Genomic DNA, 22,620 nt, shown 5'->3' with positions numbered 1-22,620 from the left:
TGTTATAGATAGAAAGAACTGAATTGGTGGAGGGGGTCCAAGGAATGCATTAGGCCTGGCAAGGACAGGACACTTTATGCAAGGCCAAGCAGCTGGGAGGGGAGGGCCATGTGTTGATAAGAGTGTTCTAATATGGAAATGATTCTGGAGTGTACAAAAGGACTGAGGGAGCACAAAGAAGAATGGATAGGATAAAGTGTGTGGAGGGGAGGCGATGGAGGGAGACAGGAAAGGGTAACACTGTGGGGGAGGACAGGCAGGGGAAAACACTTAAATATTTTGGAACCCCCCCTTACCTAGCCTGCAAATATTAACATTAACAGTTTTAAAAATGGATGTCTAGATCTAATACACCTAAGATTTTGATGAAATCTGCTGGATACTGTGTATGATTGGATTTTTTACCCACTGAATTTCATACCAAATGTTTCACTGCTCTCTTTTATTCTTTATGTTGCTATAATTTTCATATTTTCTGTTTATAAGAAATATTAGGTGCCCTACAAGTCTGTCTGTGTGTGTGTGTGTGTGTGTATTCATAGAGGCATAGAGTCATATGTATTATTGTAATATAACAAGCTAGCAGAAGAAATGACATGTCAAAAAGACATGATGGCTCAGGTACCCCTCCCTTAGCTCTTCTGGTTTCTTTGAAGTCTAATGTCATACTCCCTCTCACAAGGTGGGACACCATCTGTCCTGTTCCTTTGAAGTGCTAAGGTGTCCCATAAGAATAGTCAGTATTCTGGCATGTCTTTCTCAGAAGGATCTCTGCTATGCTGTGATGCCATGGCATCTCAAGGGAGGAAGGCTAACAGGGCTACACCTTTTTGGAATAAGGGAAAAATGCACTGAACTGTTCTGAAAATGCATTATATTGTCCCATTTAACATTACACATGTTGAGCTATTAAATTATATACAGATTAAAACTTTTTCATTTATAATAAAAGGCTCTTCAATGTGGCACACCTGTCTTGTTCAGTAACATCCAAACACAGCAAAAACCAGTCTGGTGAGTGCCCTTCTCACAATGTAAAATATCTGGCTAACCAGTGTTTTTTTCGCTCTTTATCTCTGAACCCTAGCTGATGATCCCATTAAATCTGTAGTTTAAATGTCAGCTTATTGGCATGCAGCGCTTTTGTGGAAAAATGCTATAGAATGTAATGGGGTGAAACCAGAGTTCTATAGAAGGTATGCGTAAAAACCTATAGAATTGAATATTTATTGAATATTGAGTATCTATATCTATATACGTTTATTTTAAACCATCTTCTAGATTTCAATAGTAGGGATATAATTCTCGGTTAGAGTCTGAAAGTTTTTTTAAAAAGCTAGAGAAAGGTTACATTATATTAAATTCTACAGGGCATTTCCTTAAGGGCAGCTCATAGCACTGCTAGTTGGGCTGTTCAGACTGGACATGTCATGCAAATAATGTGCTTGGTTTCCTGGGAAGGGCACCAACTGCATCAGTCATAATGTACACACTGCGGGATGCTCAATGGTAATGTTAGTTCCCAGAATATGAGAAGACATTCAGAAATTATTTACCCTATTTCCTCATCAGCTCCCTGGACTCGTTATGTTCTCCCTTTTGCGTGCACCTCTGCACAATAAGTTCATACACAAACTGTCACTTTTGCAACTTCCTTGATCCACCATTGGTCAAGAGCCTGGGAAATTCGGCTCATTGTCACAAGCTCACATGGCTGTGCCTCTCTGACATCTTCCTTTGGAAGGGATTTTCTCCTTTCAAACCTACAGGCAGCACCACAGAACAATGAAACCAATCAAGGATGGGATCTCTGTAAGTACTTGTTTTCTTCCCCCCTGCCTTCCTCGCAAGAACAGAGAAATCGGAGAAATAAACCACATTTGATCCTAACTCATGTAAATCTGCTACTGACAGAACAGCAAAATAGAATCCTCCCCCCTTAAATCAGATTCCACTTCTTTTGTGACAAATAGGAAAGACTGCTACTGTTCATTGCTGAAATACTTTAGTAATGAATCACACGGAACACATACTGTATCACTCAAACAAGATCTAAACTCCTCTCTTTCCTTATCTGAACTAACTTATTTTCCCTGCTCTGTGAGTCTCAAAGGGTTGTTTTCTTTTTATCCTTTCCACATTAAGGCTCACAAAGGCAATCTTATTTAACAGGCATTTATTGTACCTCTTAAATCCACATTAAGAGCCCAATCCTGTATCACTGTAACTAAGCTCCATATATTTTTTAGTGTTTGTGTTGAGGGGGGGCGGGGAGGGAGGGAGGGGAGGGAAGGAGAGGGGAGGGGAGCTTTGATTTAATGGAAGTGGGATTCAATTTATAGGGCCTAATCCAAAACCCACTGAAATCACTGGAAAATCCTTCCTCTGGGAAGGTTGGCTCAAGCCCTTAATAGCAAGTACAAGACAACATAAACATAAGTGTCATTGTAGAAAGCCCTAATTGTTACATTATTCAAAGGCTTTATTCATATATAATTCCATCCTGCAAGGCGCTGAATGCTCTCAGTCCTCCCTCAAGTACATGGGAGTTAAGGGTGCTGAGCACCTTGCAGGATCAAGTCCTCAAAGCTGGAGTTTTATTTTTAAGGGGAGAGTTAGGAAATTCCCCCTCCTTGCTCCATCTAAATGATTCTTCCCTCCTTATAAAGATCTAATAACCTCCTCCTCATATTATTTTTTTCCCCTCCGGGTTGCATTATCAGAATATATTATGACATCATGTGTATATCAGTCTGCAGCACTGAAACCAATGTGGTGTTTTATCCTATTCACCGTACTCGAATTCCAGAGCAATGAGAAAAAGCATTCACTCAATAACACAGTTTGTTAGGCTTTAAATATATGAAAATATGATGGTTTTTTTTAAATCAATAAACAAAAACAATAGCTCCTAGCAGTTATTTTTTCTAAAAAGCAAGTTTCTAAATCCTCCTTGGAGACACTGACATCTGTTGTCACCATTTTACCTTTAAACTATATAAAATCATTCATGCCCACTCTCAGGAAGAAAAGGTGAAGTGCTGGATTTTGCATTCAGCCTCTGGATTTATATGTTATGTTCTTTTAGTTTACTCTCCAATGAAGCAAAGAATGTATGACAAGGAAAGGCTTATCATTAATTGTGGGCACTGTGCCAGTTGACTCCCTCAGTACAAAGCCTTCTCAGAACCTGAGGAAAATGAAATATGTAAAATAGAAGGAGAAGATCTAAAGGCCTAGAGAATTTTTATGCAAGTATTCAAATGAGAAACAAATCAGACACTTTAAAAAAAAGAGTCTGGAAAATAATCCTATGCTGCAGACAAAGACTGGGAAATTAATTGATTAATTAGTTGGGTTTTTTGCATACATAGTGCTTTGCTTCCTATGACAAAAGATACACAGACTCAAACATTTTTACATTACAAATGTATTTCCCGGGTCAAGTTAGTTTTTTTTAATTGAGCATCAACATAGCTAATTAAAAACATTTCTGAGATATTCAGCTGTTTAGACTTGAACCACACACTAGGTTGTCGGTTTTGCATACAAAATTACTATTTGGAAAACACCTAATTTGATCCATTAAATGCTAAATTGACATTAAAAGAGAGCGATTGTTATTCTTAATTTTCTACCTTGTTCAAACTGTTAGTTAAAAAAAAAAATTGTTGTTTTTTTCTAAATATGGTTCACACAGAGAAGCTGGCAGTTTTGAAAACAACTTAAAGTCTCCCTGGGTTGATTTTATGATTCATTTTAAGAGAGGAGGTTATCATAACCTAGCCAAGCAACAGTTTTTTTCCCCAAGATTTCCCCCCCACACACACTTTAATGAGTAGCTCAGCAGAGCACTGAGAACATGACATTCCCAGACAAGTCTTTCATATTGTGAAGACTTAAAATTACTCCTCCAAATGTGTTGATGGAAAACACATTTCTATTCGTTCAAGGTTTCACACATCAATGTAGAGAATCCTTTAGACTCAGCTCAATTCATCAAACAAAGAGACTGCAAACTGAGTTACTGGGACTCCTGCTCTTAACAGGAAATCCATATTTTAAGTTAAAAATCATAGAGCCAGAGTTGAATCTTACAATGTGAATGTCATATTAAGAGCAGTGTGGCATGTAAACCAGACAGTAAAGCTACATACCAGAAATGAGACAATACTCCTCTATTGTATGTAATCTCAACCTTACATATGCAGCTGTTGAAAAAGTCTTAACACAATCAAAAGTGGCCAAAAATTTTCTTGCAAATCCAAATTTTTGGCTAGATTCACAAACTTGTTAGTTGAAACTTAACAATGATTATGCAGAACGTAGAATTTATAATTTTGGGTAAAATCAAGCAAAACCTTATCATTTCAGTTGAGTTTTAACCTGAACTGAAACCAAAGCAATATTTGCACAATCCCCTTAGAACTTATGGGCCACCAGGTCAACCCGCAGGCTGCAATGGGTTGGCCTGGTGGCCCGAAAGAACCTACAGGCCTGTATCCTGTAATACAGGGGCGGGTAACTTTCAGCATGCAGACCATCAGGGTAATCCACTGGTGGGTTGTGAGACATTTTGTTTATGTTGACCGTCCACAGGCATGGGCCCCCACCACTCTCAGTGGCTGCGGTTTGCCATTCCCAAAAAATGGGAGCTGTGGGAAGTGGCAGCCAGCACGTCCTTGCGGCCCGCGGCTTCCTGCAACTCCCATTGGCTGGGAACGGCAAACCACGGCCACTGGGAGCTGTGGGGGGCCGTGCCTGCGGACAGTCAATGGAAACAAAATGTCTTGCAGCCCACCACCGGATTATCCTGATGGGCCGTGTGCCGAAGGTTGTTGACCCCTGCTGTAAGACATTGGATTAAGCATTACTGCTAAGTAGAATAAAAGGCTAAACTAGCTCTATGGCTATAAACTGAAGAAGTCACATTTATAAACTAACAACCGTATGTACATATAAATATACAGAATAACATGTACATTGCACACACAACTTTAACGATAAAGCAGTGTGAGGATGTCATAACTATAATGGGAAGGTAACAACCCTCTTGTGTACAATACTATAAAAGCCCTCCTGGCCAGGGGCACCAAAATCCTTTTACCTGTAAAGAAGGTTAAGAAGCTCAGGTAACCTGGCTGACATCTGACCCAAAGGACCAATAAGGGGACAAGATACTTTCAAATCATGGGAGGGGGGGAGGCTTTTGTTGGTGCTCTTTGTTTTGGTGGGTATTTGCTCTTGGGACTAAGAGGGACCGGACATCAATCCATGCTCTCCAAATCTTTCTGAACAAGTCTCTCATATTTCAAACTTGTAAGTAATAGCCAGGCAAGGCGTATTAGTCTATTTTTGTTTTTCTCAACTTGTGAATGTTCCCTTTGCTAGAGGGAGGTATCCCTGTTTTGCTGTAACTTTGAAACTAAGGCTAGAGGGGGTTCTTCTGGGCTCTTTGAATCTGATTATTCTGTAAAGTTATTTTCCATACTGATTTTACAGAGATGATTTTTACATTTTCTTTTTAATAAAATCCTTCTTTTAAAAACCTGACTGATTTTTCCATTGCCCAAAGACCCAGGGGTTTGGGTCTTTGATCACTTTGTAACCAATTGGTTAGGATATTATTCTCAAGACTCCCCAGGAAAGGGGGTGTAAGGGCTTGGGGGGATATTTTGGGGGAAGAGGAACTCTAAGTGGTCCTTTCCCTGTTTCTTCTTAAATCACTTGGTGGTGGCAGCGTACCAGGTTTTAATCTATGCTCGTAGAAATAAGCTTAGGGGGCTTTCATGCGGGTCTCCACATCTGTACCCTATAGTTTAGAGTGGGGAAGGAATCCTGACAGAGGTGTTTTGCTCCATCTTTGTTTGGGTTACTTAATATTTATTTTTCCCCAGATGGAAACAGTAACAGTAAATTCACCGGCCAATTAGCATTTGCCAACAAGATGTAAGCAGCCCAAGTCATATGTATATACAGTAAATATGAGATGGGTACATATGTTTATTTGTTTTTAAATGTCTACAGACATTTTATAGAAAGCTAAATGAGTTAACATCACAACCATACATGATATTCACACTGCAACATGTTCCCCATTCAATACAAACCAACACCCATCCACAATCCACAAATCTAATTACTCAAAATCAAACACAGAAGTAATTCTGACCTGAAAGTACTCGTATTATTAGGAAATATGTTTAAATAATAGATATACATAAGAAATTTAAAATATTAAGTAAATGAGAATAGGAAGTAAAATAGAATTTCTGTTTTAATAGAAAGAAGTTAAGATGACATGTTCATGGGGAACCATTGAAAATAATGAGATTTTTTTTGTTTTCTTTTTGTTTTTAACTTCCACATAATCATTTTTACCACGTTTTACTATAGATGCCTATTGACCAATACTCTGCTTACATTATAGCAAGATGGTTACAAAGGCCTGCTCTTGGAAGACCATGTGGCAAGCACGCTTATTTATTAAAGGGTGTATTTAAAGGTTAGGTTTTAAATCTGATTTGCCTTGCTTTTTGGGGTTCAGCTCGCACAGTTGACATTATCTACAGAGGAACATTAAACATGCTAGCTGTTCCTCCATGGAATATCAGGATGCTAATAGCTGCTCGGGTTTAATTCGTTCTATCACAGAGTAAAATATAATGGAAATGGTCAGTGACAGAAATCCAGCTTCTCTATCTCTGCTGATGCCACAGTAACACTGCCCAAATTGTTAGACCAGATATTTTCTACTCTGACATGATCTCATACGCAAAGAAAATATATAAAAAGAAAGTAGCAATATTCATTTTTATTTGCATTGTGCCTGTAACTGAAGGGAAGCATTCTTCTGTTGAACCACCCTGTAGGCAGGAGTTGGAATCCGGGAGGGAAGAGCAGATTCTTGGTGACTCATTGTGGCAGGTCGCTCATTAATTCCACCTGGATAGGAGATGGGAGTGGCCCTTTAAACAGAAGGAACAGGGGTCTAGGACACAGAGGATTCTGAGTAAATACTGTAGGAACAGCCAAGAGTAAATTGAGGATTACTTTTGTTGTTACTGTTGAGTTACTAATTAAGCCAAAACAAAGAAAGGGCCTCAGTTTTGGCCAGTGTCTATAGATTCTGTTCAAAGCAGAACAATGCCTTTCTTTACACAATCTGGAACTATTTAGTTAGGCATCACAACATCCCAATGAGTTAACTATTACTGAGCTTGTGGACACGTAAACTGAACCACAAATAGGCTAAGTTGTCCCTAAACATTTTGAGTCATTGGTAGAACCAAGGACAGCAGTTAGTATTTCTGTATGCCACTACACTGCTCTAAGCACAAAACAACATGTTAACATCTATACAACAGCATCGTTCCATTTGGGGTCCAATTCCTCACTTCTTTTTCAGAAAAAAAATCAGAGGGCCCATTCCTTAACTTTTCATTTCAGTTTTTAGCAATACAGCCATTGACTTCTTCCCCACAGGACTTCCAGGGTAGTTATTGGATTCAAAGGCAATTTCTTTTTCAACAGGGATTTTAGGATTGGGCTCTCCATTAAATCAATGGAAATTTTGCCTTAGCAATGATTTCTGATTTCAGGATCAGGCTCTTTATCAGACCCTTCAACAATGATTGGATATGGATTTTCTTAGGATTTATTTTTAAAGGCTAGAAGGGCCCATTATGATCATGTAATCTGACCTACTGGCTGGGGGGGGAGGGGGGGGGGAGGAAGGCCACTGAATTTCACCTAGTTTTTCTTGGATCAAGCCCATAACATCTCTTGAGCTACAGCATATCTTTTACAAACATCCCCACCAGACTCAGACTATAAGGTCAGAAAGGACCATCATGATCACGCAGCAACACCTGTCCGGGAGCATGCAAGCTGCTTGCAAACACTGGTGTGACCAGGGACAGCTGCCCGTGAGCCTGGTGCCCACCCCAGTAGGCAGGGCAGAGGGTGGTACAGCCACACCAGAGGAGTTGCCTGGGCTGGTCACTGGCTCCTGTGAGCGGTGGCCCAGCATGTAGCTGCTTTCGTCACAGCGGTTCCTGTCCCACTCACTGGCCATGGCACTGCTGGTCTTGCTCATTGTCGCTAGAGCCCTGTAGCTCCATGGTTACCTGCTTTATATTCACAGATATCATAGAATCATAGAACATTAGGGTTGGAAGGGACCTCAGCAGGTCATCTAGTCCAACCCCCTGCTCAAAGCAGGACCAATCCCCAACTAAATCATCCCAGCCAAAGCTTTGTCAAGCCTGACCTTAAAAACCTCTACGGAAAGAGATTTCACCACCTCCCTAGGTAACCCATTCCAGTGCTTCACCACCCTCCTAGTGAAAAAGTTTTTCCTAATATCCAACCTAAGCCTCCCCCACTGCAACTTGAGACCATTACTCCTTGTTCTGTCATCTGCTACCACAGAGAACAGTCTAGATCCATCCTCTTTGGAACCCCCTTTCAGGTAGTTGAAAGCAGCTATCAAATTCCCCCTCATTCTTTTCTTCTGCAGACTAAATAATCCCAGTTCCCTCAGCCTCTCCACATAAGTCATGTGCTCCAGCCCCCTATTCATTTTTGTTGCCCTATGCTGGACTCTTTCCAATTTTTCTACATCCTTCTTGTTGTGTGTGACCCAAAACTGGACACAGTACTCCTGATAAGGCCTCACCAATGCCGAATAGATGGGAATGATCACGTCCCTCGATCTGCTGGCAATGCTCCTACTTAAACAGCCCAAAAGGTTGTTAGCCTTCTTGGCAACAAGAGCACACTGTTGATTCATATCCAGCTTCTCGTCCACTGTAACCCTTAGGTCCTTTTCTGCAGAATTGCTGCCTAGCCACTCGGTCCCTAGTCTGTAGTAGTGCATGGAATTATTCCGTCCTAAGTGCAGGATTCTGCACTTGTCCTTGTTGAACCTCATCAGATTTCTTTTGGCCCAATCCTCTAATTTGTCTAGGTTCCCCTGTATCCTATCCCTCCCTCCAGTGTATCAACCACTCCTCCCATTTAGTGTCATCTGCAAACTTGCTGAGGGTGCAATCCACACCATCCTCCAGATCATTAATGAAGATATTGAACAAAACCAGCCCCAGGACCAACCCTGGGGGCAATCCGCTTGATACCAGCTGCCAACTAGACATGGAGCTATTGATCACTATCCGTAGCCGTGGATATAAACTGTGTATCTACCAGGGCTCTACACCAGAGCCTCTGCCAACCTGACCCAATGGGAAATTCCTTCCTGACCCCAACAGTCAGTTAGACCCTGAGCATGTGAGCAAGACCCACCAGCCAGACACGTGGGAAAGAATTCTCTGTAGTAACTCAGAGCCCTCCTCATCTTGATTTTAAAATGTCAAGTGATCCACTACATCCTTAAAACTGTTCCAGTGGTTAATTGCCCTCACTGTGAAACTTATTTCTATTCTGAATTTGTCTAGTACATTTTCAGCCACTTCCTCTGTCAGGCTAGATCAGCTTTGGATTTTTGAAAGTGAATTATGGTGCCTCACATGGCACCTATTCCTGATATTAGGAATGTTAAAATTCAGAACATATTAGATATTATAGTGTTGAAGTTAATGGTAGTGACAGACATCCAGTGACCTGGCAGAGGATTGTGAAAAGAAGAGAGGAGAGGCCTGAGTCACAAAGTTTGGATCTTGATTTGAATGTGAACTTCCCAAACATTAGAGAGTGGGCAGATCTGTGGGTTTGAATCAAGCCCCTCACTCATGACAACTAGAATTTCAAAAACAAAATTACATTCTCACTTTAACAAGGTTGAGTAAATATTAGCACAGCACATGAGGAGAACTATGATACTGAATCTGTCCTCAGTGTCAATAGATGTGTGGGATTCCCCAGATAAACATGCTGCATGGGTCTACCTGGTGACTACAATAGAAGTTGCAGGATCTTAATTCAGATTAAGAATTTACTGTAATGCAAGCCACATTTTGTGTTTTTCTTGGTCATCACTTAATATAGTGTAACTAATTTTGTAGTAACCAGATTGCAAAAAGCTGAAATGGGACCATAGTGAAAATTAGGAAGATGAATTCCTTCCCCCTACCCAAAAAAAGACTATAGATCTCAAGGCTCAGTGAAGAACAGGAACATGAAAACTACTTTATAGAGTCACTGCCTAAGATAATGATGTTTGTTGAATACCTTCCTTGAGCTGTGCTATATGATTGGACAGCCAGATTGAGCACGCCCAGGAATGTGTTTGGCAGGAGATGTATTTCAGCTGTTTTTCAGTCTTGTGTATGTACCTGTTTTGACAATGTTCTAATACGAAGAGCACTGCTGTCAGAAATAATCTGTTGTTACTATAACACACAGCCTTTTGGAAAACCTTGCTGAAGTGTTAAATAAGTTACTGGCTTTAGGAAACATTGTCTTAAACTGTTTAATCAAATCCTCCCTATGTTTACCATTTGAACTACCAAGCAATAAATCCTTCTGAGCCAACACTTGAATTCATAGCATAGAGTACAAAAGGCAAAAAAACCCTGTGAATGTGTGCACAGTCATCTATTTTATTGGGAAATAATTACAGACTATCTATTGGGAGCACTGATACCTGGTGCTTCTTTTCATTTATATTTTTTTATCCTTGTAACAACATATTTATAATGACAAATTAAAAGCAATATCCTCAAACAGATTGTGCTACATGTAAGGGCAGTTTTAGTAATTCAGACATATTAATATAGTGGTTCACAGAATGTGCTGCTGCATGCATTCTAATCACCTTTGGCAGAAATGTGGAAATCTCTCCTTTAAGGTCATGAATTTCAAATGTGTAACAGTTTTTCCTTCACAACTAACATTCTATATAAGAGATGAAGTTGGCGATACAGAAAGCTCCTACAGTTCACCTCCCAGAAGGTAAATAATAGGTTTTTCTAGGCTTCATGGCAACAAATAAGGATTCACTTATTAGCATATGAGATCTGACTGGTTAACACCATTCTGTGCCTGAGGACCACTCAACCCAATAAGACTCCTGATTGGTTAAGACCAGAGAGGAAAGATACTTATCCAAGGTGATCTGTGAACACAATCAGATATAGTTCATTTCCCATCAAACCAGCTTGTCCTTTCCTACCTAAGGCCCCAAATCCTGCAAAGACTTACATAAGTGTTTAATGTTACGCACTGCAGGGAGTCAATGGGACTACTTAGAATGCCTATAGTTAAGCACATGTATTAAGTCATTGCAGGATCAGGGAAAATAACTACTGGCTACACATTGTAACAATGGCATCCTCAAACATCACTCATACTGGCCCTGATCCTGCAATCAGATCCACGTGGAACCCCACTGACATCAATGAAGCTGTACGTTTGTGTACAGGAACCACTTGCATGAATCTGATTGCAGGATAAGGGCCTAAAATTCAAGATCTTTTGTGTGTATGCGTGCGTGTGCATGTAAAATATTAATAATTTCATCCTGAAGGATCTCAATCCACCTTGCTTATTATACATTTATAGAAATAACTAGTTCTGACATCCAGCCACTATCAGAGTGGAAAGTGTTACACACCGAAACAAAACACCTTTTTCTCCACCCTTACTATAGAGAAACCTACATAAGGAATGCTATCTCATTTTAAAAGGATTTATTTATGGCTTTTCTGCCCATTCTCTTTCTCCCTCTTTCCCGATTGTATTGTAAAATTCTACTGAATGAAATCATTTTGTATTGACATTGTCCATCACTTTTTACTGTATGTCATTTGAAGAAAAAGAAATTCTGGATACAGACGAAAAACACAACTCTCTTTAAAATAGGGAGAGAAGTGCCAATTTGGCTTTAGGGAAGCTGATATCATTATGTATTGGGAATTTGCTCAACATACTGGGACTACTGACCATTCTTTTGCTGAAAGTGCACTGGCATTCTTAATAACCACAAGTAATTGGTACTTTAATGAAAGGAGCACCCCTGCACCTAGTGCCGAGTTGGGGTATATGTTCAGTACAGATTCTAAAGGAAGAATGACCCTTTCTGAAGAACCGACCCATAGGATTTTCACTGAAGATCTCCTTTCCAAGCACTGACCAGGCATGATCCTACTAGGCTTGTAAAATCTGACAAAAGTCACAGTTCAGAGTGATTAGACTGCTGGCCACCAACCTTCAGATTAAACAGACAAGAGTCAAAGTTCTTGGTGTCTGCACACTACAGCATCTCTCTATTCAGGACTGTAGTGTTTCTTTAGTATTCAACATCTTCCCAGAATCTGTCTTTCTTGAGAAGCCTTTTGTAGCAGTCTAAAAAATCTTCAAAGATTTTTAATGGTTGCCCAGTCATTTTAAAGTATATATAGTAATATCAGATTCTTTCCCCATACATTTAGTCAGTCTATGGATACTCTACTAGGGTATAAAGACTAGGCTGTAAGATATATTTGGTGAAGCCATGTGTAAATTCCCATTTTCATTTGTACATTGATCCTTTAATATAAACCATGTTCCCTAACTTCTAGGCACTTTGTTATGGCTTTTAAGCCAAGAGAAGAGGTGTGGGGGCACAGGACTCTGAAGTGATCTCCTGTAAGCATTCTGCATCAGGCAGGCACAATGCTGCTAGCTGCACTAAGGGAATGTGCACCACAGCGGCTGCTGTTTCATCCTTATATAGGGTGTAGTGGGAACTCATTGTCATGCTGGCTCAGCTATCAGTCAATGAAGTATACAGTGAGGTGACAGCTTCCTCACCTTCCCACACTCTTTGGAGTATCTTTTGCCATCAATTAGTGGCAAATTCTGCAGCTCCTCATGCCTCATCCAGGGATTTCCTGGACTAGGATTGTGGCCATCCCCTGTCAGAGCCATAAGTGAGTGTGTGTTTGATGGCTCATTTTGTTCTCTCTCCCTATCTCTTGCAAGCTCATGTAGGGCTACTAACAATATACTCCATAGCAGTATATAATTCATCACTTTACAGGCCATGGATGTATTCATATCAAGAATTTAGCATGCCCTGTTAACTCTGTTTCTTGCTGGTTCTCCTCTTCCTTCAATGTCACTCTGAGTTTTGGTCTTCTACTCCTCCTTCAAGCTCCACGATTGAGACCTCAAAAACCATTGAGATGTCAAGGGTCACGCTCAGGCAAACATGAAATGAAAATATTTTTTGCTGGGCTACATGCATCCCAGGCCATATGCTGTTCACTCAAGTTTAAACATTTGTTGAATAATTTAATGGGTACCTTTCATACCAAATGGTGAATTCCTTAAAAAAAAGGAAAAGGCTTTTCATTGTTTTATTAGCATTCCATACTGTAGTGAAACATCTCTACTGACTGCTGATCTATTCTCAGAGTAATCTATTCTCTTTAAAGAACCTAAATCATAATGACAAAGAAATGAACTGAATCACTTTGAACTCAAAGATAATCCAATGCCATCTACATTGCTTGATGGGGACCAGAACATGTTCACATGCATCTTTCTCACTAAACCAAACAGCAGATTAGAACTTTTGCTGTCCACACATCTGTTTACCCACAAACTTAATACATGAAACTCACCACCTACTGGTGATGCAGGTGATTGGTTCTCCGGGTCAATCAACAGTATTGTGTGTGAGTTTCAGTGGCCTGAATTTTGCAAAATACTTCAAAATTCTTTTATATTTAAGGTAGAAAAATGTTATTTATTCAAATGTTCTGCATTGTTGACATACCTTGCCGCTCATAAAACAGTAAGCTGTGGCATTTGGTCCTATTTATCCCATGTAGATTTCTACTTCTGTATGAAGAAAACAGCAGCTGCTGTGACCCCTGAAAGCACCTAGTTTTGTCAAGCCAAGTTAAATATGAATCTGTAAAGATCATATTAGTGCTCCTATTTCAAATGAATTGTTACTCTGTTTTGCATCTGTGCTACAGAAATAGGAGCAGGTTGAGTTTCTGTTAGGGATTCATCATGACTAGCCTTAAAATTGCAACTTCAGACAGGTCTATCTCCATTTAACCTATAAATACAAATCTGTTTAATCTTACATAAAAATCCAACTCTGAAACGAAACTCTGAGAATGAATCCATCAAAAATGTAGGTTTAGGGAAGGGTGCAGCAGGGGTTGCACCCAGCTTTTTAAAGAAAACTTCTCCTTGTCTGGTTAGGGAAATCCCACTAATGTAGGCATCAGCAACCTTTTGGAAGCAGCGAGGGCCGAGGGATGTACTGGCCGCCACTTCCCACCAGTGGGAGCCGCGATCAGCCAAACCTGCGGATGTGGCAGGTAAACAAATCGGCCCGGCCCACCAGGGTGCTTACCCTGGTGGGCCGCGTGCCAAGGGTTGCGGATCCCTGCACTAATGCAACCAAAGTATACAGCAGAGGGCTCTGATAAGTTGTAGTCAGTCATAATAAGGAACAAGAGACACTATTTTAAATCATCCTTTGGGAAATAATTTCATTTGTTTTAAAAGAAAGCCTTGAATAATTGCTCAATATTTTACAGTTTGGATGATCACAGCAAACCTAGTCTCTCTTCCCTCCCCTGAATTTGCAAATATGAGGTTTATGGCAAAAGACAAATATCATAAGTAGCCCCATAAAGTACTTTTTTTAAATGTCACCATGTTTAATAAGGTAGAGTAACATGATGCCTGAGCAAGCAGCATGTGACGATTTTGCCTTAATGGACTAACAGCCTTTAAAAAAATGTAACAGCTATTATTACATGTGGAATTACTCCAGGTGTTTTAAGTTGCTGTGACAGTTCTCATTCTGAGTTCTATCATTTGTATGAATTCAGATACCCCAGTATGTAGGTGCTTAGCTTCTATCAGGATAAATGAAAATATAAGAACTAAGAAGGTTGGATAGATAGCTGAATCTGAACTTTAAACTTCAGTGAAACCATAAGTTTACCTGTCTGCCATTGAGCCTTCCTTGATATCTGAATAAATCAAATAAATAAACCAACAAATAAATAATAAATAAATGAATCGTGCCAGATGTGGCTGATTTTTTGACTGTGTGGCATGTGAAATAGCTTGAAGGATATAGAGCAGAACCCCGTTTACCTAATTGGGACAGGGCCAGATTGGATAATCAAAAAACTGGATAATCTGGAGAATGGGAAAGTGCCTCTTAATGACCACAGGAGAGATCACCCATTTCTGGATTTGTGTGTACTGGTTGTTCGCTTAATACGGAGAGCCGGATAATGGAGGGCTGAATGAATGGGGTTCTACTGTATATATTCCTACAGATGTGAGAGTTCCAGTAATTAATGGATGTTTCTCTAGTGCTTTAAGATTTTTGAATGAAAGGTTCAAAACGTGTGAAGTATTACTATTGCTCATTATCATTCAAGAGAATATCTCCGATGCTTACTAAAGATAATGTCACTATGATGTGTTTGAGAGAAAGTCTAACTACATTAATCATTATTTACATTTAAGTGGGGAAAAAAACAAAAAAAATGTGGTGGGAATGAATAAGTTAGGCTATATTTCTTATTGCTCTACAACCAGTTCTAATCAGATATTTTACTGAGGATGACTTACAGTGTGTATTATGTCTGTTTGCTGAAGAGGTATATTTGGGTAGCCTAAACAAACAAACAAAAATGTTGCAAGACTGCATATATTCACCTTAATATTCCACTGCTGTAGAATATTTATTCTATTTCTCATTCATTGGACTGGTCGTTTTCTCTCTGGCCCATTCAGAACACACTTTTTGTCTGCCTCACTATCTGGAGATCATTTCACATTGATAATTGAAAACAAGACATGCTGTCGAACAAGGGTGGCACACCTAGTGGGGTTGCTCAGGGTTCAGTCCTGGGCCCGGTACTTTATTTTCATTAATGACTTGAATAATAGCTGGGGAGAGCATGTTTACAACATTTGTTGATGACATCAAGCTGGGAGGAATTGCAAGTGCTTTAGAGGAAGGATTAAAATTCAAAACGACCTTGACAAATTAGAGTATTGGTCTGAAATCAACAACATGAAATTCAATAAAGACAAGTGCAGCATTTCAGAAAAGTACTGCACTTAGGGAGGAAAAAAAATCAAATGCACAACTACAAAATGAGGAACAACTGGCTAGGTGATAGTACTGCTGAAAAGAATCTGGGGTTAGACTCACAGACTTTAAGGTTGGAAGGGACCATCATGATCCCTGTGACTGGAATGCATCTAGTCTGACCTCCTGCACATTGTAGGCACAGAATCTGGCCCACCCATTCCTGTAATAGGTCCTAAACCTCTGGCTGAGTTACTTAAGGCTTCAAATCATGGTTTAAAGACTTCAAGTAATAGAGACTCCACCATTTCCACTAGTTTAAACGTGCAAGTGACCCGTGCCCCAGGCTGCAGAGGAAGGCGAAAACTTCCCAGAGTTTCTGCCAATCTGACCCAAGGGAAAATTCCTTCCCAACCCCAAATATGGTGATCAGTTAGACCCTGAGCATGTGGGCAACACCCACCAGCCAGACATCTGGGAAAGAATTATTTTTAGTAACTCAGAGCCCTACTCATCTAGTATCCCATCGCTGGCTGTTGGGAGACATTTGCTGCGAGCAGTCACAAATCGGCAAGATGACATCCCCTCCATAAACTTATCAAGCTCAGTCTTGAAGCCAATTAGGTTTTTTATCCCCACTACTCCCTTTGGAAGGCTGTACCAGAACGTCACTCCTCTAACTGATGGTTAGAAACCTTTGCTAATTTCAAGCTTAAAATTTGTTGATGACCAGTTTATATCTATTTGTTCTTGTGTTCACATTGGCACTTAAATTAAATAACTCCTCTCCATTCCTGGTTTTTATCCCACTGATGTATTTATAGAGAGCAATCATAACTCCCCTGAGCCTTCTTTTGATTAAGATAAACAAGCCAAGCTCTTTGAGTCTCCTCTCAGAAGGTAGGTTTTCCATTCCTCGGATCATCCTAGTAGCCCTTCTCTTCACCAGTTCCAGTTTGAATTAATTCTTTTTAAACATGGGAGACCAGAATTGCACTCAGTATTCCAGATGAGATCTCACCAGTGACTGGAATAATGGTACTAACACTTCCCTGTCTCTAATGGAAGATTCGCCTGAATGCATCCTAGGACTGCATTAGCCTTTTTTCATGGCCACATCACATTGGTGACTCAGTCATCCTGTGATCAACCAATACACCCAGATCTTTTCCCTCCTCGGTCACTTCCAACTGATGCATTCCCAATTTATGGCAAAAATTCTTGTTGTTAATCCCTAAATGCATGACTTTGGAATATTAAATTTCATCCCATTTCTATTACTCCAGTTTACAAGGTCATCCAGATCTTGTATGATATTCTGGTCCTCTTCTGTATTGGCAACACCTCCCAACTAGCACACTCCCACTTTTTGTGCCAAGGTCAGTAATAAGAATGTTAAATTAAGATTGGTCCCTGAAAAACTCCACTAGTAACCTGGAAGGGACCCTGAAACGTCATTGAGTCCAACCCCCTGCCTTCACTAGTAGGACCAAGTACTGATTTTGCCCCAGATGCCCCCCCCCTCAAGAATTGAACTCATAACCCTAGGTTTAGCAGATAAATGCTTAAACCACTGAGCTATCCCTCACCCCTAATTCCCTTTGCCAAGTCCAACTCTGCTTGGCTTTTAGCAGTTCTGACTTTATCTCTACACTTTCTGACCTGCAAGAGGTAGCATTCTTTGCTGCTCCATCCCATCTTCCATTCCTTGCAGGCTTTCTTTTTCTTAATCACTTGTTTCAGATGCTTTCTTAACCAGCTTGGTCTGCAACCTTTCCCTCTGTTTTTTTCCCCTTTTGCTAGAGTACATCACAAATTGAATATGAATCAACAATATGGTGCAGTTGTGATAAAGGCTAATATAATCCTGGGGTGTATTATTAACAGGAGTGTCATATGTAAAATGTGGGAGGTAATTGTCCTGTTTTGAGCACTGGTGAGGCCTCAGCTGGAGTACTGTTCTGGGTGCCACACTTTAGGAAAGATATGGATAAACTGGAAAAAGTCTAGAGGAGAGCAACACAAATGATAAAAGATTTAGACCTATGAGAAAAAGTTAAAAAATAACTGGGCATGTTTAGTTTTGAGAAAAGAAGACTTGGGGGACCTGACAGCAGTCTTCAAATACAAGGGTTGTGAAAAGGAATTGTTCTCCAAATCCACTGAAGGTAGGACAAAAATTAGCGAGATTAATCTGCAGCAAGAGAGATTTAGGTTAGATATTAGGAAAAATTTTCTAACTATAAGGGTAGTTGAGTTCTGGAACAGGCCCCCAAGGGAGATTGAAAAAATCCCTGTCACTGGAGGTATTTAGGAAACTGGAGGTATTTAGGAACAAAAGTTGGACAAACACCTGTCAGGGATAGTCTAGGTTAGGGGTCGGCAACCTCTGGCATGCAGCTCGCCAGGGTACGCACCCTGTCAGGCCGGGCCAGTTTATTTACCTGCTGACACGGTAGGTTCGGCTGATCGCAGCCCCCACTGGCTGCGGTTCGCCGTTCCAGGCCAATAGGGGCGGCGGGAAGCGGCGCGGGCGAGGGATGTGCTGGCCGCGGCTTCCCACCACCCTTATTGGCCTGGAACGGCAAACCGTGGCCAGTGGGGGCCGCGATCGGCCGAACCTACCATGTCAGCAGGTAAATAAACTGACCCTGACCACCAGGGTGCTTACCCTGGCGAGCCACATGACAGAGGTTGCCGACCCCTGGTCTAGGTTTACTTGGTTCTGCCTTAGTGCAGGGGACTGAACTTGATGATTTCTCAAGGTCCCTTCCAGCCCTACATTTTTATGATTCTAAGATACACAGTGTGCATATTATCATTGAGTCTCACAAAAAGACAAGTGGTGAATGATGGGAGGCCAATTCTTCATTCTCACAGCGGTAACACAGGGAAGGAGAAAATCACTTAAAATATAATATATTTTATATCTATGGTTGTGTAAGAAGATATCTGTATATTTACTTATATCACATCCAAGCACAAAGCTACCTTACAAACCCTATTACCCGACCTCTGCTTAACTGAAATTTTTGGATTAGGACAATTGCAGGTCTTTTACATACCACCAGCACAAAACATTGCAACTCTACTTAGTCAAAGCTCTGTTTCCCAAAAGTTTTTTTTTTTTTTTAAGTTTGAGACCTTGGGGCAAATCCAATTTGTATTGTAATTATACATTGTTTTATGCAATATGCATGCACAATTCTGCATAAAGCTATACTAATGTCCCATTTAATTTATGAAGTGATACCAGATTACAATCTTCTCTGTCTACCTGTTTGTCAGAGAGGCATATCCAGCCACCACTGCTACCTTACAATGTATTTTATACACCATGCCTTTAAGAGAATCACCCTTGTTGGAAAAGTAACAACCATCTCCTGTTTTACTAACAGAGGCAAAATCTGCCTTTGAAACGTTTCTGCAGCTCCCATTTGTTTCACCGCTGAATGCGTACCACTACTACTCTACCTTGCAGTTCAAAGGCAATTATATAATATGTATCTATTAATGCCCAAATAGTGCTATTAAGAATTGCAAACAAGAAAGTCAGCAGAAGCAAATTTCACACATCCCTAAATCCAGTTTTCAGCAATCTACACAATATGGGTTATTAACATAAAATCAAACTACAAGACACTCCTTTACAAATGAAACAGAGTAGTTATTTATGAATAAATCAGTCATCTTAAGTCATGAAACATGCACAAAAAATTCCATTTGTGGTGAGTAATGAGATCATAACCATAAAACCTTTATACCACACTACATTTTATTTACATGTCATGTAGCATGGTGCTTAGAAAAGGGCTATATCTTTTAACTAATTATGGTAACCAAATGAAATTTAGGACTTACTTGGAGATAAGGGGGGCAAGCATAAGAAAGGCAGGATTAATGAGACTTGTTCAACTTGGCTATTTTAATAGAAAGCCCTTTTCAAACTGAGGTCTATTTATAGCCATCTCTTCTTTAAACAGATGCCCTCGTTTCTTTTTATAACTTTTAACATGCTGCTTGTTTTAAATAGATGTCACTTTCCTCTACATTAGAACATCTGGGTCACTTAATGTACCTGGCAACAGACTCAGAAAATATCACCTGTAATGTGAAATGGAAATCTGATCATCTCATCAATATATACTAAAGTAACCATATGCTGTAACAAGACATAATGTATGTGCACACACTTTCAAAGGTTCTACAGTAAACTAATGCTCTTCAAACTCTGTCTTTATGTTTTTTTCTTTTATGATGTTGAGGAAATATAATATTAGTCAAAGCTTTAACGTGAATATCTGCAATAGGTTTTCACAGTTTCCTTTGCGTTCCACTTTGCATCATTCCCTTTCCTAATCTGATATTCTCAACTAGACGGCTCGCAGTGTTGAGACAAGACACAAGGTGATTTCACTTGGGTGTGAATTAAACTAAACCAAATTAAAGGCACTTTAATTCTGAATTGGAGTGCCTACACAGTGGTTTAAAGTGGTTTTCATATATTTAAGACCAGACGGGACCATTGTGTTCATCTAGCCCAGGGATTGGCAACCTTTGTTATGCGGCCCGCCAGGCTAAGTTTTGTCATGTGGCCTGCGCCACTTCCGCCGCCCCCATTGGCCTGGAGCAGCGAACCACGGCCAGTGGGAGCCGCGATCAGCCGAACCTGCGGACGCGGCAGGTAAACAAACCGGCTGACATACAACAAAATTTGAACGAATTATACCAAGTAACTTATTCCTAATAAATAGGGCCCTACCAAATTCATGGTCCATATTGGTCAATTTCATGGTCATAGGATTTAAAAATAGTAAATTTCATTATTTCATCTATTTAAATCTGAAATTTTATGATATTGTAATTGTAGGTGTTGTGGGTGGAGGGTGTCACAAGGTTATTGTAAGGGAGGTGGTGGTACTGCTGACCTTACTTCTGTGCTGCTGCTGGCGGCAGCACAGCCTTCAGAGCGGCAGCTGATGGCTGGGAGCCCAGCTCTGAAGGCAGAGCCGCCGCCAGCAGCAGCGCAGAAGTAAGAATGGCCTGGTATCATATTCCCACCCTTACTTCTGCGCTGCTACCTGCAGAACTGGGCCCTCAGTCAGCAGCCGCCACTCTCCAGACGCCCAGTTCTGAAGGCAGCAGCGCAGAAGTAAGAGTGACATGGTATAGTATTGCCCCCCTTACTTTTGTGCTGCTACTGGCATGGTGCTTCCTTCACAGCTGGGCACTCGGCCAACAGTCACCGCTCTCCAGCCTCCGAGCTCTGAAGGAAGGGCAGAAGTAAGCGTGGCAATACCGCAATCCCCGTAAATAACCTTATGGCTCCCCTGCAACTTCCTTTTGGGCAGGATCCCGAATTTGAGAAATGCTGGTCTCGCCCATGAAATCTGTACAGTATAGGGTAAAAGCACACAAAAGACCAGATTTCATGAGGGGAGACCAGATTTCATGGTACGTGATGCCTTTTTCATGGCCATGAATTTGGTAGGACCCTACTAATAAATGGTAGGATTCATTAACATCTGGAAACCAAAAATAAGATTTTAAATATACAACTGAAAATTAATAATGTTTCATGAAAAACTGTCTTCACAAAGACATAAGCAAATTTCTTTTGATCAACGTTCATCTGATTTACACAGCCAGAGTATGTCAGGTCAGTGTTCCTCCAGCTAACAGGCTAAGAGTCTGGTGTTCTATTTTTTTTTTAAGTGCAAATTCATTTTTAATGCCCAATACTAACTGCATGAAACAATGCTGTCTGCAGGTGAATTAAACACTGTCTTTCCAGGACAGTTCTTTACAGGTAAGAGAGAGGTGAATTAATGGAATGGTAACTCACTGCAAAGGGTCTGTTTTAGAGAAGACCTATGTAAATATTGGTGCTTTGATCAACAGTATCTATCAGTTATTTCCCTCTATTCTCTACCAATTGTCATAGCAATATACACAATTATAGAATAGACATTTGCTCTTAATATTGACTATTGTGTTGAAATACATCTGGCAGGCCTTTGAAACTTACATTCCCTAAGGAACATATTGTCTACGTGAGATTCAGTAATAGTTTGTCTAACAATTCTTTATATTATAAAAGCTTCCTGGGAATTAACTCGTCTGAAAATTTGTTAAAACACAGATGTCATTGATAACATGACAGAAAAGTTGTGAACAATATTCCAAATAATCTTCCCTTGGTATCTGGGAAGTCTCTATAATTTATAACAAGCAGATTGTTGTGGAGAAGTAATATGTTCCAAGTCTCTGGACTGGGACTTGGGAGAGCTGGGTCCTAGTCTAGGTTGTGCCACAATGTCACTGCTATGTCACTGCTCCATACCTATTTCCCTTCTCACGTGTTGGCTTGTTTATTTAGATAGGAAGATCTCTGTCTGTGTCTACCCTGTCATTAAAATCATACCAGCTGGGGTTGCCAACCCTCCAGGATTGTCCTGCAGAGGGGTGAAAGTAAGCCAGTCCGGTCCAGTCCAGCATTCCGGTAAGAAAGTGGTCGCTGATACACAGCTGACCATACCGGCAGGGCCGCTGATAGGAGTAGGGGTGGGGGGGAAAGGGGCAGCTGCCCCGGGTCCCAG

General features: G+C 40.5%; 1 protein-coding gene across 16 annotated transcripts in view; it reads right to left on the bottom strand.

Annotated features, from left to right (window-relative positions):
• The window catches only part of PCDH9 (protocadherin 9), an 890,445-nt gene that overhangs the window by 596,849 nt on the left and 270,976 nt on the right, over positions 1 to 22,620 (bottom strand). The window lies entirely within an intron of this gene.

This window comes from Chrysemys picta, chromosome 1 (assembly GCF_011386835.1).
Source record: "Chrysemys picta bellii isolate R12L10 chromosome 1, ASM1138683v2, whole genome shotgun sequence".
Classification (NCBI taxonomy): domain Eukaryota; kingdom Metazoa; phylum Chordata; order Testudines; family Emydidae; genus Chrysemys; species Chrysemys picta.
This window is presented reverse-complemented; position numbering and strand designations above follow the sequence as displayed.